Source organism: Protopterus annectens, chromosome 4.part0, assembly GCF_019279795.1.
Source record: "Protopterus annectens isolate FY-2018-M chromosome 4.part0, PAN1.0, whole genome shotgun sequence".
In the NCBI taxonomy this organism is placed as follows: domain Eukaryota; kingdom Metazoa; phylum Chordata; order Ceratodontiformes; family Protopteridae; genus Protopterus; species Protopterus annectens.
In genome coordinates, this window is record NC_056733.1 from 8,725,065 (window position 1) to 8,742,275 (window position 17,211).

At 43.2% G+C, this 17,211-nt stretch overlaps 1 protein-coding gene across 2 annotated transcripts in view; it reads left to right on the forward strand.

Annotated features, from left to right (window-relative positions):
• The window catches only part of ADAP2 (ArfGAP with dual PH domains 2), a 977,426-nt gene that overhangs the window by 932,370 nt on the left and 27,845 nt on the right, over positions 1-17,211 (forward strand). The gene's annotated exons all lie outside the window — the stretch shown is intronic.

Here is a 17,211-nt window from a genome sequence, read left to right on the forward strand (position 1 = left end):
CACAAAATAATATGTCAAAATAAATAAATAAAAATACAATACCGCCCTTTTAAAAAATCTAATAGTTTACTAAGCTTTGATTCACTGCGTGTCTGTTACAAACTGGATAGAGCTCAGGTAATTACAGACTGTTTCCCTCCCCTCAAGTTGCAGATAGTGTTTTGCTTCTATGCATATGACTACCATGCTACTTTTGACACAGGCATGACAGTACAGCACAACATTAAATCGTCATCCTGAAGAACACAGGACAAAAACACTGCTGAAGAAATGAAAAAAGGCATCCATCTTGCCACACAACACTGACTGTGCAACATGTTTTTTCTGCATGTTTATTAGCAGAATAACATCTCTTGATGGAACTACCAGCTTAAATTCTGTGCACGAGTGCGGAATGTATTTACATCCGCATTGGCGTGCATGCATGTGACGCATGCAAGGTCCTCCTTAAAGGAGAAGACACTTGCACCACAGAGTGAAGAATTTATTTATTTATTTATTAATTTATATTTGTTGATCGGGAGTGTCCGACTGGATGTAGGTCCATTTTCAGTGGAGGCCCGGGGAGAAAAGCTCCACAGTTAAAATAAACAGACAGTAGTTACATTGGATTACATAGCGATTAACAATTTACATAGCGATTACTTACAACATATTTACAGATGAAGAACATAGTACATCAGTAGACAACTAGAATCTTTATCTGTGAAGTACATAACAGACATTAACAAATGTTACAATAAGAAGTTCCTGCTGTATAATAAGTACTAGACTTATGAGCATCTGAGCTTGCTATAATCAAGGTAGTTAGTGGAGTGGAAAGAAAGGTAGTGGTTGGATGGGGTGGGTGATATTAGAGTGGGAGTTGCAAGGGCATAGCCAACATGTTTTTAGGTGCTCTTTTAGTAAAGTTTTGAAGTGGATGCATGATGGCATGGAGGTAATTGTGGGTGGGAGGGAGTTCCATAATTTGGCTGTGGTGCAAGAGAATAGTGCTTCACCAACAAAGTTATTGGCTTTAGTGATCTGCAAGTGATTTTTGTTGCTGGATCTTAGTGGTCTGGTGGTGCGATAGGGTTGGAGTAGATTCTGGAGGGATGGGACATTTAGTGGATGGTTTACTAGTTTGTGGGCAAGTGAGAGTTGATACCATTGAAGGAGGTGAGGGAGTTCAAGCCAGCCCAGTTCAGCAAGTGAGAGACAGTAGTGACTATGGTAGGATGCCCCTGTGGCGAATTTGGCAATTTTGTTGTAGCAGGTCTCTAGCTTGTTTAGATCACATTGCCTTAGGTTGGTATATATTGGAGAGGCATAAAGTAGGGTGGAGATAAGGTGGGAATTTGCTATTGAAATCTTTGCTGCTTTGGTGAGAAGTTGCTTATTTCTGTATAATGCTCCTAGTTTTTTGTGGACTTTTTTTATGATCATGGATATGTAAATGTCAAATTTTAGTTTATTGTCTATTTCCACTCCTAGCAATTTGGTGTGTTCAGTTGGGTATATAGTGGTGTTGTCTTTTGCTGTGATGTTAAAGTGAGAGTTGTTTTGAGTATGTTTGGTGGGTTGGAAGATGAGTAGTTTAGTTTTGTTTGGGTTGAGTAGTAATTGGGCATCGGATAACCAAGTTTCAACAGATGATGGTTGAGTGTGCCATGTTTGGTGGCAGAGGCTATATTATTGGTGAAAACAGAGAAGAGTAGGGGTCCAAAGATGGATCCGGAGACAGATAGTTGGGGAGATATGTCATTCGTCAGACAGGTAACTCTGAAGAGGACAGAGATAAGTTGTTTGTGTGGGACCATGTCAAATGCTTTAGATAGGTCTAAGAAAGTAGCAGAGGAGAGATAGCCATTGTTTTTATGCTGAAGGATAGTGTTAGTAAAGGAGAGTAAGGCAGTGGTAGTGCTATGGTTTGGTGGGAAACCATGCTGAGTATTGCAAAGGAGGTTGTTAGTAAGGAGGTAGTCTGAGACCTGAGAGTGTATGCATCTCTCTAGTATTTTAGAGAGTGGAGAGAGAATAGCTATGGGGCGGTAATTGGTTAGTTCTGTGGAGGGTCCGCCTTTGTGGAGGGGAATTATATGTGATACTCTTTTTTGTTTCAGGACCCGCGGTAGTGGTGCTGCGGTAGCGTTGTCGCCTCACAGCAAGACGTTGTCGCGTTCGATTCTCAGCTAGAGTGTCTTCTGTGTGGAGGCATGCGTGAATGGGCATGCCTTCATTAAAGGTTGTGCGTCAGGCTGGTAACTCGGCACATAAAAATCCACTACCAAACATTAGTGGACCGGACTTCCGCTGTGGCGACCCCTAACCAGGATAAGCCGAAAGACACAACAACTTTTTTTTGTTTCAGTTGTCAACCTGCAGCTGTAAAAGTGGGAGGGCGCTCAATCCCCCTCGCTCTATGGTTCTGGCACCTATGGCTGTAACTCATTGTCTAGAGATGCTATGTTTTTTAAATAGATTCTGAAAGCATGGACTAATCTTTATGGTTCTGAAAATTAGAAATTACATTGCAGCAGTCATTCAGAATCTTCTGTTGTTGTTGCATTGTCTCCCTCTCATAAAAATCTGTCAAACTTCTTTATTTAATTACATTTATTTATTTTGTCTTTGTTTACCAGAATAATAAAATACCACCAAGACCACTGATCCAGGAAGTAAGCGAATTTAATGATACACTTAGCGCCTCGGCTTGCACAGCCTTCCAAGAGTCTGACTGGATTTAGCATGAACACCTTTTCACCAGTGACCTGGGGAGAAAAGCTCCATATATTGTACAGTTATTAAAACAATCATGAATCTTTAAAAAACTGGAGAATTATATACAGTATAAAATTATGCATAGAATGGATTAAGCAAAAACAAGTCAGACACATACCTCTCAACCTCTTAGAGCAAGAAATCTGGACAAAGCCATACATAAAAATGGGACAGAGGCCCAAAAATAGGGACAATTTTTAAATATTGCTCTTACAAACTTAGAAAGTTGACAGAATAACAGGTTTTGCATTACCATGAATTTTCTGAAGGGTATGAAGTCTGAAGCTCAAATGTCTGCCATTATTTTCTAACTTTAGTCTTTAAGGATTTGCCATTAATTTTCCAGAAAACCACAATTTTATGAAAAACGGACCAAAAATATAAGGAAGAAATCTGGACATTCTGTGAAAATCTGTACAGTTGAGAGGTATGGTCAGACATTATATACAGTATAAGAATCCATATGTAAGGTATGCATCAAATACGAAGAAGGAGATATTTATACAGCGAAATAGTTTACAAGCAGCAGTGAGTTTACTTTTCTAAAAAGATTTCAAGCCTGCATAAATTAAAGCACTGCTGGTGATTCCCTGTTGGGTGAGGAAAGTAAACCTGTATTTTTTAGTTGTCTGTGTCTTGCTGACAGAGCTGCTTTCTGTTTTACCTGCTCCATTTTTGTTTTTTATATTAAGAACTCTGCTGGCCTGGTGAGTTTTTTTAAGTGAGAGATAGACACAAATGATCTAAGCTGCACATTTCACATGTTTTTTTTCCCACTGGTTAACTATTTTCCTGACTGCACTTTTTAAAATGTATTTTAACTAACTGCTGCATTATTTCTTTTTACTGTTTGTGACTGCAGCATTTTCTGCACTTTATTTCAACTGTGCCTAGATAGCATAGTCTAGATGCAGATCTGCTGAATCTAGTCTGTTATTGATACACCTGAACACTAAACCAGCCATCTTACATTAAGAAGGGCTCCCCTGCACTCTTGTGGCAGAAGAATGTAGATCTAGCCTTGTCTGAAATGGGGATTGCTGGAGGAGGGTTCATTGTGTGCTGTCCTAGTGGCAAATTAGCTTAAAAGTGTTCATTTCCACCTGTATTTTTAAGCTTCGTGTTTGAACTTTACTGTGCACCTCGCAGCAGAGGTTAGCAATGCCCTGTATAGATACAAATGCCTTGAGACACAATTTTTCCCTAGACATCTGTCAGTGGAACCCTCCCAAGCTTCCCAGAATGGGCAGCTCAGCTGAGCACTGAGCAGTATTGCCACAATCATCATCCCTAGCCTTCAGTAGAACAAGCCACTTTGTTAGTCCTAGTACAAAAAACTAGTCTAACTAGCCCACTCCCTTTCCTAATAGTACATAAGATAAAATACCTGCTGTAATGGATGGGACGTTTCCCATAATTTCTCTGGCCAGTGTGATTGACATTGGCATCCTGAGGCAATGTAGTAATTGCCTCACGTATGCTAACAAGCATAATCATATCCTAAAACAAATACCCTTTGTGAGAGATGTATTTACAGTATGAAACAGGAGTCAATTCCCTAATGTAACAACAGACCTGACATCAGACAGATTGTCACCACACACTTCACCTCTGATACAAAATAAGGTCACAACACATAAACCCACATACACGGAGGTAGTCACTAGGAGCCTACCAAAACATCAGAGACCTCCCAAACATAAACCACTTGCACACAATGCTATATAAATAATAACCACTACACATAAGACACACACCAGTGTTTCAACAAATAAGCCCCTAAGGAAAAACACCTCAAAACCTAATGTCTTAGTCACAGGTGAGGCCATAGTGAAACACACAGATGTCCCTCTCACCAGTCTGGACAAAAAGGAGGTCACGATCAGCTGCCTGTTAGGTGCCAGGATCTGTCAAATCATGCATGCACTCAAGTCACTCAACAAGTACTGATGTTAAGTTGTCCCATCTCGCCTTCATTCTTGCTGTTTGGGTTCGGAGCTGATCCTCGGCTCCGACTCTGCCTACTTCTATAGCTCGAGAGCTATTTACTGGCTCGAGTCTAACCCTATACCCAAAATGCCCAGCATCAGCTACCCAGATCTCGTTTGCCGCTTCAGCTGCTAGGTTGCTTCGTTACTGGCTCAGGCTTAGTATAGTTTTTTTTTATTATTATAATTGTTTCTTCTTAAAAATTTATCAAGCTTTTGTCTAGATACAGTACTTTATCCCTTATCGCTTTCTTGTGATGGCATCAACTGGCACACCTTTAGAGATAAATTGTTTGTCCTGGGAGGCTTTGTTGCCCATCGCTCCATAACTCACAGGCCTTCTGTTTCCCCTGAACTCATTTAAATTAGAGAGTCCCCCCCCCTTAGGGCAGCCGTTTAAATTGGAGCCTCTCCTTTCTGTAACTTAACTGTAAAAAAAAAAAAAAAAAAGACTGTTTGTTTCTTAGTTTAGTAGTGTAAGGCCAAAGTTTCTGGCTTCAAAAAGTGTGACTCATGCTGTCAGAAAATGTCTCTGACAGATGGGCACACTAGCTGTGTTTATTGTTTAGGGGCTATGCACCTGCAGGACTCCTGCTCTACCTGTCATGCATTTAATCCAAAGGTCCTGCAGGAGTGCAAAAACAAATTAATCCTTCGAGGATTATTGAAACCACAGGATTCCCCAGCTAAAGGTTCTCAGTCAGTGAAATCCTCTAAGTCTGTCAAGCCATCAGCTCCATCCTCGGAACCGACTCCTGGACTTGAAGAACCAAGTTTGTCGGGGCCGACTAGCATCGACAAGTCAACTCCTCCCTTGGCTCCAACTGCTACCTCAGAACCATCTCGGAGCCACAAGTGAGCAAGGTCTCCTTCATTGGAGCTGATCCACTCAGTGCCACAGTCACCCTTATTAGGAAGTGAACGCAGTCATCGCTCTTCATCCCACTCCTCTCGATCATCTAGGTTATCGGATCAGGACGTGGAGAGAGTAGTCAGCCAGTTGCGTAAATCATAGGCCCTTGCGAAATTACTTTCCAGCCCACCTCAGCAGGTTGTGGCTCCATCCGCCGCCATCTCCATTCCTCCTCCGACTACACTTAGTTCGGAGCCAGAGACCATGGACGCACAGATAGTAGAACCAACCACGTCGATCACCTCCTCTTTGGTTTTGACATCGGTTCCGATCACCTCGATTATTCCGTCCATCGAGGGATCTGGGCGCCAAAGCTCTCTCATCAGCTCCGTGGGGGGAAGTGGCATTGGTCCCTTGTCCAACCCCGCTCTCCCTCTCGGAGCTTCAGAGGAGGTGAGCTCGGCTCCCACATCGGCCTCAGAGCCGTTGCCCTCGACGCGAAGAAGGACTCCCTTCTTTTTGGAGCTGGAGCTTTCTTTGCCTTGGGATCGGGATGCCTTCAAGGTCATGCGGAGTGTGCTGTCCCCTGAAACAGCCCTACTATCAGCCCCATCGGCTCCTTCTCTTTTGATGCCTGTGCCAACCTCTGCTCCTCCTCTGGCCCAGAAGCGTAGGGAACCTATGCCCTAGGACACCCCATTGGGTGACCCCTCTTCTTCTGAGGCCTCCCCTGATCACTCAGAGGAGCCTCCTTGAAAGAAGAAGTGCAAGAGGAAGCACATAGACTCCCCTGAGTCTGTCACCTCAGATACAGACCTGGATGAATCGGAAGGGTCCCCAAGGTTCCCCTCAGAAAATGTTTCCTTTTCGGCCATCCTTGAAATACTTAGGCAGAGGGGTAGCTGGTCTTCCCTAGCCCGTACCGAGGATGAGTCTATATACCTGGAGGCATTTGGTTCCCGACCCTCCACCTCCTGGGTGTCTCCACCTTTCGATCCACTCATGTCTGCCGTGGCTCGAAAGGCTTGGTCAGCTCCGGATTCTGTGGAACCTACTCCGAGGAGGCCAAATAAATTCATAATAGCCTCCCAGGACAAACAATTTATCTCTAAAGGTGTGCCAGTTGATGCCATGGTGGTAGCAGCAGCCACCAAGAAAGAGTTAGCAGAAACTTCATCTGTCCAAACAAAGAGTCTAGGATGATGGACAGATATCGGAAGTGAATGTTTTCCTCAGCGACCTTCTCAATGAGGTCCCTGAATTCTCTCTCTCATTTTACACAACTTCAAAGGGATCTCCTAAAAGTGCTTGGAGATACCCTAGAAGATCCTAAAGCTGAGGGAGCGTCAGCCAAAATAGCTTCCCAGCTTGCGACTCTTAATTCTGTAGTCAACTCCTCCATGAGGCTGATTTCCTATGCAGCCGATGGAGTGAGCAGAGCCGCAGGTACAGGAGTGGCTCTCAGGAGACATGCTTGGCTGCGGCTGTGTCATTTTGTGGAACCCTTTCAGGCATCCTTCACAAATACTCCCTTTGATGGCTCCTTGCTTTTTGGGCCTCAGGTGAAAGACGCACTTACCAAGTGCAAGCAGGAAGGCAAGACTCTCTCTGCAGTGGGAGTCCATTTTTTCAATCCTAACAGACCTTATCCCAAAGGTCAGAAGGGTGGAAAGATGTGGTTTTGGAAGTCCCAGGGACCCTTGACTGACACACGTGGTGATTTTTCCCCCAGGGGCAGAGGGGAAATAACAACAATGGCTGACGCCGCCCTCGTGGCATAGGGGGACTGCAAAATCAGGGTGACAGAGAAACTTTCTCTGCCAAAACCTTCCAGCATCCCTGACAGGTTGCCCAACTGCTCACCTCTGGAGGCAGTCGGGGGAAGACTTTCCCTGTACCCAAAAGCCTGACAAAATATAACAAGAGACAAATGGGTACTATCTGTCATATCCAGAGGTTACAAAATCCCCTTTCATCAACCCCCTCTAAAGTCAAAAAAGTCCATCCCAGATGTCTCACCCAATCTAGGGGATCAAGCAGTTATTCAAGTTTCAAAACTGCTAGAAAAAAAGAGCCATTCAGGAAGTCCCCCGCAGACCAACTAGGATCTGAAACTTACTCAAGATTCTTTTTATACCGAAAAAGACAGGGGACTGGCGACCAATACTGGATCTCAGCAGATTGAACAAATCCGTACAAAAAAAAAAGTTCTGGGTGGTAACAATGCAGTCCATTCTCCCCTTTCTGGGTCAGGACAATTGGATGTGCTCCATAGATCTTCAGTATGCGTACTACCATATAAAAATGGACAGACGCTCCAGGAGATTTCTTCGCTTCCGGGTAGGGGCCAGTCATTATCAATTCAGCACTCTGCCCTTTGGTCTCACCACAGCCCACAGGGTGTTCACCAAATGTATGACAGTAGTCACGGCTCACCTGAGACGTCAAGGATTCCAGGTGTTTCCCCATCTAAACGACTGTCTCCTTGCTACCACCAGGCATCAACTCTTAGAGGCATGGGATTATGCATTATCAACCTGCACCCAACTAGGCATTACAGTAAATTTCAAAAAATCTGCCTTGTTGCCTTGTCAATCTGTTACATATATAGGAGCAGAATTAAACACAAAAGAGATGTTTGCAAGGTTACCTCAGGAAAGAGGTTTCTCTATTCGCCAACAAGTGTCATATCTAATGCAGAGCAGAAAGGTCCAAGTCAGACATGTCCTGAAAGTTCTAGGCTCCATGGCAGCTGCCATTCTTCTTGTCCCATTAGCGTGTTACCACATGAGAGTCCTTCAGTGGCTTCTCTTCACACAGTGGTCCTTCCAGGAACTACCCATGTCTCACATGATCCTGATTACAGAAACATGCAAAAGACACCTCTTGATGGATGGTCTCCCCACTGGTGACTCAGGGCAGACCTTTCATTCATCCCACCTCAGGTAGCCACAGTGACCACAGATGCCTCCCTGATAGGGTGGGGGGGGCATTATCTAGGTAGGACAGTCCAAGGCATGTGGCAACCTCACGAGTACCATCTGCATATCAGTGTCCTAGAGATGAGAGCGGTGCTCCTAGCGTTGCAAGCTTTTCAAGACTCTCTTCCTTCCGGGACTATTGCGATCCAAACAGACAGCATGTCAGTTGTGTGGTACATCAACAAGCAGGGCGGGACCAGGACCTACCCCTTGTGTCAAGAAGCCCTCAGGCTATGGCAATGGGCGATTTCCTCCCACCGTTTTCTGATAGCAACACACATCCTTGGGAAATCCAATGTAATAGCGGACAGGCTCAGCAGGGCTATTCTCATGCCTCACGAGTGTTCTCTGAATCAGGAAGTTATGGACCTTATCTTCCATAAATGGGGCTAGCCTTGCTGCAATCTATTTGCCATCCCCCCTCAACAATAAATGTAGCAGCTACTTCTCCCTGCTTCCTCCTCCAGGTAAAACTCCCAGGGATGCTCTAGCCCACGATTGGCCTTAGGGACTCCTTTATGCATTTCCACCTTTTCCCATAATTCCAAGACTCATACAGAAAGCAAAATCGTTGGGTTGCAAAATGATCCTCATTGCCCCCTATTGGCCTCGACAGATATGGTTTCCATTCCTGCACCTTCACCTTCTAGACCAGCCTTGGGTTCTGGACCCAGTGCCAGATCTGTTGATTCATCAGTCAGGTGGGTTACACAAATCCCTTCAGACTCTCAAGCTCACAACTTGGTTTCTCCACTTCCTACCTTAGCCAGGCTTCCTTCCAAGTATCGCCCCAGCAGTTCGCGATATTATTGTTTCCTCACATAAGTGAACTATGAGAAAGACTTATGCTAGCAAATGGAAAAGATTTTCTTACTGGGCAGAATCTAGAAACTTAGACCCCTTTTCAGCCCCAGTCCATGAAATTCTAGAATTTCTAGCAGAGCTTTTTCAGTCAGGTGCAGCTGCTGCTACCATCAGGGTACAACTGGCCGCCGTATCTAATTTTCATATTGGAATTCTTAATTCTAGCATAATGTCTCATAAGCTCTGCAAAGCCTTCATGAGAGGAACATCTCTTCTTAGACCCCCAGTGAGGGATTCACCTCCTCCTTGGGATATCAATTTAGTTTTGAATTCTTTGATTCTGCCTCCCTTTGAAACAGCAGCTTCATGTCCCTTAATTTTTTTTTCTTGGAAAACACTTTTTCTGGTTGCTATTACCTCAGCTAGATGTGTTTCAGAACTCCTAGCACTCTGTGTTCATCCTCCATATATGGTGTTTCACAAAGATAGAGTTTCTCTGAGAACCAACCCATCCTTCATACCAAAAGTCTGTTCAGAAAACAATTTAAATCAATCCATTGATCTCCCCATCTTCTTTCCCAATTATAGCAACAAGGTAAAATACAGTCTTCACCAACTGGATGTGCACAGACAATTACATTTTTACCTCCATAAGACCAAAGAGCTAAGAAAGTCAGACCAATTATTTCTCTCCTATGCTCACAATAAGCAAGGCCTTCCAGTTTCAAAGGTGATCTTATCCAAATGGTTATCTGACACCATTGCCTTTATTTATCAGTTAAGACATAAACATCTACCAGCAAAACCGAAAGGTCATTCTACTAGAGCATTAGCCACTTCTGTAGCCTTTCAGTCTAAATTGCCCATAGACTCAATTTGTGCAGCTGCCACTTGGGTAAACCCTCATACCTTTATCTCTCATTACAAAGTGGATGTGGTCTCCCGGAGCAGGGCTTCCTTTGGTTCCACTGTTCTGAAGAGTCTGTTCCAATGAGCCACCCCGGGTCTTTAGGTGCTAGGGATGCTGTCCCAAACAGCAAGAATGAAGGTGAGATGGGACAACTTAACATAAAGAAGTTATGTACCTACCATAACGTTCCATGTTAGTTGTCCTTCATCTCGCCTTCCTTTTTGCGTCCCCCCTCCTTCCTGGAGGATTGAGAGGAGTTCACTATCTAATTTCCTTTTTCTTGGTTCACATGCCAGGTAATTTTATGACAGTTTACTCTGATCTGTTATTTTGGTAAATCAGTTTTAGGTTACTGGTTACTTTATATGTCTAGTGTGTGCTATCACAAATGAGATCTGGGTAGCTGACGCTGGGCATTCTGGGATAAGGGTTAGCCTCGAGCCAGTAAATAGCTCTCAAGCTATAGAAGTAGGCCAAGTCAGAGCCAAGGATCGGCTCTGAATCTAAACAGCAAGAAGGAAGGCGAGATGAAGGACAACTAACATGGAACGTTATGGTAGGTACATAACTTCTTTTTATGACTCTGTCATAGCCCATGTTGGGTTGAATGACTTGAGACTTGCCTCACTGGACTGTATGAAGAGAGACATTACTAAACTCTCAGATGACATGTCCCAGGCAGGTATGACCCTAGCCCTAAGCAGTATTATACCTTTAGCCAGCATGAAGCCATAATATAAACAAAAAATGATCAACTTCAGAATTGACTTAGCTTTTGGTGTCAGTCCTGGGGGATCCAGTATCTGTCATCTTGGGAAGGCATGGTTGACAAGCCACTCTGCTTTTCCAAAGATAGACTGTACCTGTCTACTCTAGACTTTAAGATACTGGCAAAGGCACTTGCCTCCCCCATAGTGCCTTTTTTAGGCAATGTCAAAACAACAAAATTTCTGACATGACAAAATCCACTCGAGACAAATTAAAGGTGTTGCTGCTTAGTGCTTGGAGTTTGAACAGGAAGCTGCACTCCCTGGAAGCACTCCTCACCTTGGAAGATGCTGAGGTCTGTGCAGTTACAGAGACACGGTTCAAGGCCGCAGAGAGCACCCCTGGCCATGTAAGGATACAATGCCTTCCACACATTTAGACCTCAAAATAAGTGTGAAAGAACCAAAGGTGGAGTTGTATCAGTCTTCATTAAGGCCTAGTACACCTCAAGACTGGTCAAACAGTATGACTCTCTCAAACTGCTCTATGTCCTATAGGCAAAGTACCCTACCACATCATTGCTAGCTGTAGGTCCCCCATCATGAACCAAGAAAAGCACACCACCTACCTGGACTTACTGGAGTCACTCACCATACACCTCAACACCTTAGTCATTGGAGATTTCAACTATCCCTCCATTGACTGGGGGAGACGTACACAAGCACAAACATGCTTGCTCACTTTCCTGGACTTTGTCAATACAGATGCTCTGGAACAGATAGTCTGCACCCCCACAAGGGGCTCAAATGTCCTAGACATAGTACTCACTAACATGGGGTGGGGGGGGGTCACTACACTCTACCCTGTCTGATGCCCTCCTTGGTAAGGTCGGACCATAAATCAGTCTCACTGAAAGTAACTATTGGACCTGACATCCCCACAGTAGGAAAAAAAAAAAACAAACTTTTCCATAGCAAATTATAGCCTACTAAGCGATGGCGTCAAATGTTTTATACCCCCTGCAATCAAAGACAACAATGACTCCTATGCAGATGTGTACACAAATGCCCTCTATAAACACTTAAACCACTGTACAGACTCGGCTCTACCTGACCAGATCAAAACTAGGTTCTCCTGCAAAAACAAGCCACCCTGGTGGACCTGAAGTATAAACAGGTTATATAACAAGAGAAAGAAACTGATGTCTAAAAACAAGAAGGAACTGACTAATGCAGAGGGAGAAGTCCCTCTAAAGCATGAACATGCAATTCAGAGATCTTGTAAACTCCTCCAAAGCAAACTATAAAGCTAAATTAGTATCCCTAGCCAAGGATAATTATAAGGTATTCTTTAACTATGTCAGAAATCTAAAAGGGAATGCCCATCTATGTGCCGAACTGGTAGTGGATGGCACCACTCATACTATACCAGAGGAAATTGCCACCCTGCTAGCTGACAGATTTGGTGCAAACTTCAGCCACCTGTTCCCATCAGCCATATCGCAGAGCATACCTGACACCAGTACTCTGCCTAGTATTTCTAGAGATCAGGTCATATCTCCACTCTCCAAGGCCAAACACATGGCCTCCATGGGACCAGTAACATCCCAGGTTGCTTATTAAGGAATCTAAAACGGGACCTAGTGGACCCACTTAGTGTTCTCTTTAACCACAGCTAGAGAACTGGCTTTGTTCCAGCATTGTGGAGAACAGCAAAAGTAATCCCCCTGCACAAAGGGGGGGCCATCAACATACCATGGGAACTATAGACCCATAAGTCTAACCAGCCTTATCTGCAAGGCTGTGGAAAGAATCATCATGGACCTTATCAGTAAGAACATAGGTGACCTTCAAACTCTAGACCCAACCCAGTTTGTCTTTGTTAAGGGAGAGATCATATTTATTAAACCTAGTACACTTCTGTGAGAAAGCCACTAAAACCCTGGATGAAGGTAAGACTTAGCCAAGACTTTTGACACAATCCCCTTCTCAGGTATTATTGAGAAACTATCCCCAGCTGGGTATCAACCCTTACATCTCTAGATGGGTAGCGAATTGGTTCACCAACAGCACACATGCTGTCAAAGTTAGTGACTCCACCTCTACTAGTAGACCCATCACCAGTGGCGTACCACAAGGATTTGCGCCGGGCCCTTTACTGTTTGGAATCTATTTCTCGGAAATTCAGGCTAAGGTGGATGGCCTTTGGCTTACCAAGTTCGCTAATGATTGCCTATTGGGTGCAATAATGAAGTCCCCCAATGATGTTACCATATTACAGGAAGGGCTAACACAGACAAACGATTGATGCCAAAGCCACAGTCTAAAACTAAACACAACAAAGTCATTATTATCCCCTCTGGCAAAGTGGAATTCCCTGCTAATTACAATATTGACAGCACCTCCCTAACTCAAACCCAGTGGTTTGAGATCTAGAAACACAGGTTGATAACAATCTGAACTTCGACTGGCAAGTTTCCACAGTGGTAAGGAAAGCCTTCTATGTTGCTCATCTCATAAGTAAGGGCATCATATCCAAGACTAAGGATGTTATAACTCCTCGTACTCAACTCTCAGCAGACCATTAATAAACTACAATGCTCCCTTTTGCATGTACTTCACCAGACACCCGCATCAGCTGGAGAGACCACAGAGGTTTCTCACCAGGAAAATACAGGGCCTCCAAACCATGACCTATGTGGATAGACTGAAAGCCCTGTCACTGTACCCTGTGTCTTATAGGCTACTAAGAGGCGACTTGTGCCTGGCCTACAGGGCAGTCTCTGACTTTGCACTGATGGAAATTCTGCACATCTGCAAGTCAAGTAAGATAAGAGTCACACACCTAATCTGTGACATAAGCAGACCATGCTGGAGAGACAGATGTATCTCCCTGAGATTGCCACTTCTCTGGAATAAACTTCCATTTGACGTGAAGCAGAGCTCCTCACTGATGCTATTCAAGCACAACCTAGACAAATGGATGGGAGACCGCAAATTCACCCTGGGGGTGGTACCCATGCTCCTCATGGACAGGGGTACTCAGTGTTAATCATAGATGAGCTCTGTGAATTATGTCGATCTAACCAGTTTCAAAGTCTATAGATGAATTCTGCACTATCAAAAATAGTCTGTTTACACATATAAAGTCATTAAAAAAACTGTTCTCATTTGAATATTGTTACTTTTTTAACATCTCCTGCATGTCATTTACAAATGAGGGATTTCTGTTTCAGTTTTAGTGTAGTGTCATGGAGCAAACCCACTTAGTGTTGGGAAAAAAACAGTGTGTGAAAGAGTGGGCAGGTATACCCGGAGGACAGAGTTAGTCTGTATGAATTTTGGGAATGAAATAAAGAATGTAAACTGTCTACATTTCTAACAGCATCCTTAGCCTGAAATCTGAAATGTATACCACAAACCAATAATGAAAGAAACCTCCGACTAAATTCCTGTATTGGGCTGTTATCAAGGCTTAACATATTGTTTAATACTGTGTTAATACATCCTGTGTCATCCTGTTCATTACCACCACAGTTAACCCTTTATCTGCCTCTAAGATGACTGACTAATGATGTAGTGGGCAAAGATGATGTAAGGCATTCTGCTCATCGTTAAATAAGCTATAACACTTAGGCTGCAGTAAAAATCTAAAAATGTCCTGATGATCATTTTTAAACATTATTTCAAATTTTCAAAATCTAGTATAGCCTCCATTGAAAATACATGGTCAGATTTGTAACTTGTTGTGATATACAGTGTTTCTTCAAGAAAGGCATGTACTAGAGAGTCAATGTCACTGTCTTCATTAGGAAATGTTTATGTTGATGGAGGTGTTCTGTCTTTACTGAAGATTATTCTCAGCTTGATTTTTGTACATAAATTGAATAGTTCTAAAAATGTTCTCCAGCAGAAGAAACCAGATAGGTACAAATTTAAGCCCTCTTGATAAAACATTGGCTGTAGAAGTTCAGTACCTTATTTTAGAATCAACCTCTCTGGGACCTGTCCTGTTTGGAATCTAATTTTCTAAAGTAAAAAAAACAATTTGTCTCAAATAAATAACTGATGCCAAAGTCATGGACTAAAACTAAATTCCAAAAATGCATTATTGTATCCTTTGGGAAGTTATCTACACAGGAAACTGCCACAATGATAATACGCCCCTAAGAGTTGAACTAGATTTTGGAACTTGTGGGGACAGTGACCTAACTTTTGACATACATGTGTCTGTTGTTTTAAGAAAGTCCTTCTATATTGCATACTTTATAAACAGAAAGATTGCATCTAGATCTAGGAGTGCCATAGTCTCCCTTTATACAGCCCACATTATGCCAGTCATTGAATATAATGCCCCTTTGGAATGTGTATGTCCAGACACATAAAGCAACAGGAATACGCACAGAGATACCTTACTAAAAGGATACAGGACATATACATATCCTGAATGGGCTGACTCAAAGCCCTGTCACTATCCTACAGACTGCTAAGAGGTGATCTGTGTTTGGCATACAAGGGATTCTCCATCCCAGTACTGATAGATTTACTGCACATCAGCAAGTCAAATGGCATCTTAAATACCTAGTTCTGGGATCTACACCTCTTCTGCAACATTAGCAGAATGGTTTGGAGGGAGAGGTATATCTTGCAGTTGACTCCACTGCTGTGGAACAGATTCCACATCCACATAAAACAAAGTTCATCCATGCCCTTTTTCAAACTCAATTTCGATCTATGGACAGGAAACAGAGAATTTACTCCAGGAATGCCCCCTGTATTACTAATGGACAGAGGCAACTCCTAAATGCTTTATGCCATGAATTTGACAATGTGTGGCTTCTACTCCCACCTTTTGCTGGTTCCAAAACAGACAAATAGATTCTGCCCCTTTTTGGAAATTCATTCTGCATATCTGGTAGCTGTCTAGGCTCTGACACCCCTGTGGGTCTCTTGGATGGTGTTGCTGGATAGGATGCATGTCTTTTTTTGCACATCAGTAGCTTGAGATCCACACAAAAGGTGCTTTTATTCTTTTGCTTTGCTATGGATGATTACTGCTTCCTAAGCTTTTGGCTGTAGTAGCTGAAGCCATGTAGAAGGGTTTCCATGCATTTTATTATGTGAATGTTTGTCTGCTTGTTTCACCATCAAGAAAGCACCTGGTCACATTCTTCTGTGGATGTTTTTGTAGATTTAGTGGCAGTAAGTAATGTGAGTTTATGACCCCATTTCACAGGTTGCATTATAGGTACAGAGTTGGACTGTCTCCATTACCTGTGTCAAAGATCATTCTCTGCATGTGTACCATAAGCTCAGGTTTTATAAGATGTGTTTGCATAAGTTTAGAAAGACAGCATGCTTGTTTGTCTTCTTTGCTTCAGTAAGGGAGAGCATCACAACTGCAGAATAATCTCTTCCCAAGAAGACTGTAATCAGTCCATTTCTTCACCAAACATTGTTCAGAAACAGTTCCAGGAGTCTGGCTTCCTTTGGCACATCTGTGCTTCAGAATTCAAATTCTGAATCTTGATCCTTAGGCTGACCACCTGCTCCTTCCACTTTTGTGTTTACAGCTCAAAATTTACCCTAGTCTAAAACCCTTCTAGGTGGGTTCCCAAGGTTCAATAGATACATTCTTACTTTGTCAGTTAATCTAGATGGAGGCCTTTCTTCTTCTTTCTTATGGCATTTCCTGGTTAGGGGTTGCCACAGCAGAACTCCAGTCCGCTAATGATTGGCAGTATATTTTTATGGTGCCGAGGTGCCAGCCCGATGCCCAACCTTCAATGAAGGCACACCCATTCACACATGTCTTTCAAATGCCACTCGACTGTGGGAAGGGAATGCAGACTCCACAAAGAAGGCACTCCAGCTGAGAATCGAACAGAAGAACCTCTTGCTGTGAGGCGATGCTACCGCTGCACCACCGCGGCTTGGATGGAGGCCTTTCTTTATGGTTTACAAATGCCCTTACACTATTTCTGTGTTCTTTGATGGCCACTACACCCAGCCTTGGCTGTTGGAATTAACTATAACTAAGGTATGTGTATACTTGTATATGGCATGTTTGCGTAGCTCTCCAATACAATGATTTTTTTGTCTTGCTATTTTCATATGTAGTTCATATTGTTAACTTAACAATGTAAATATGTGTGATACTGTATTCTGTAAACAGCCTGAAAAATTCAGATGGGCTAACTTCTCT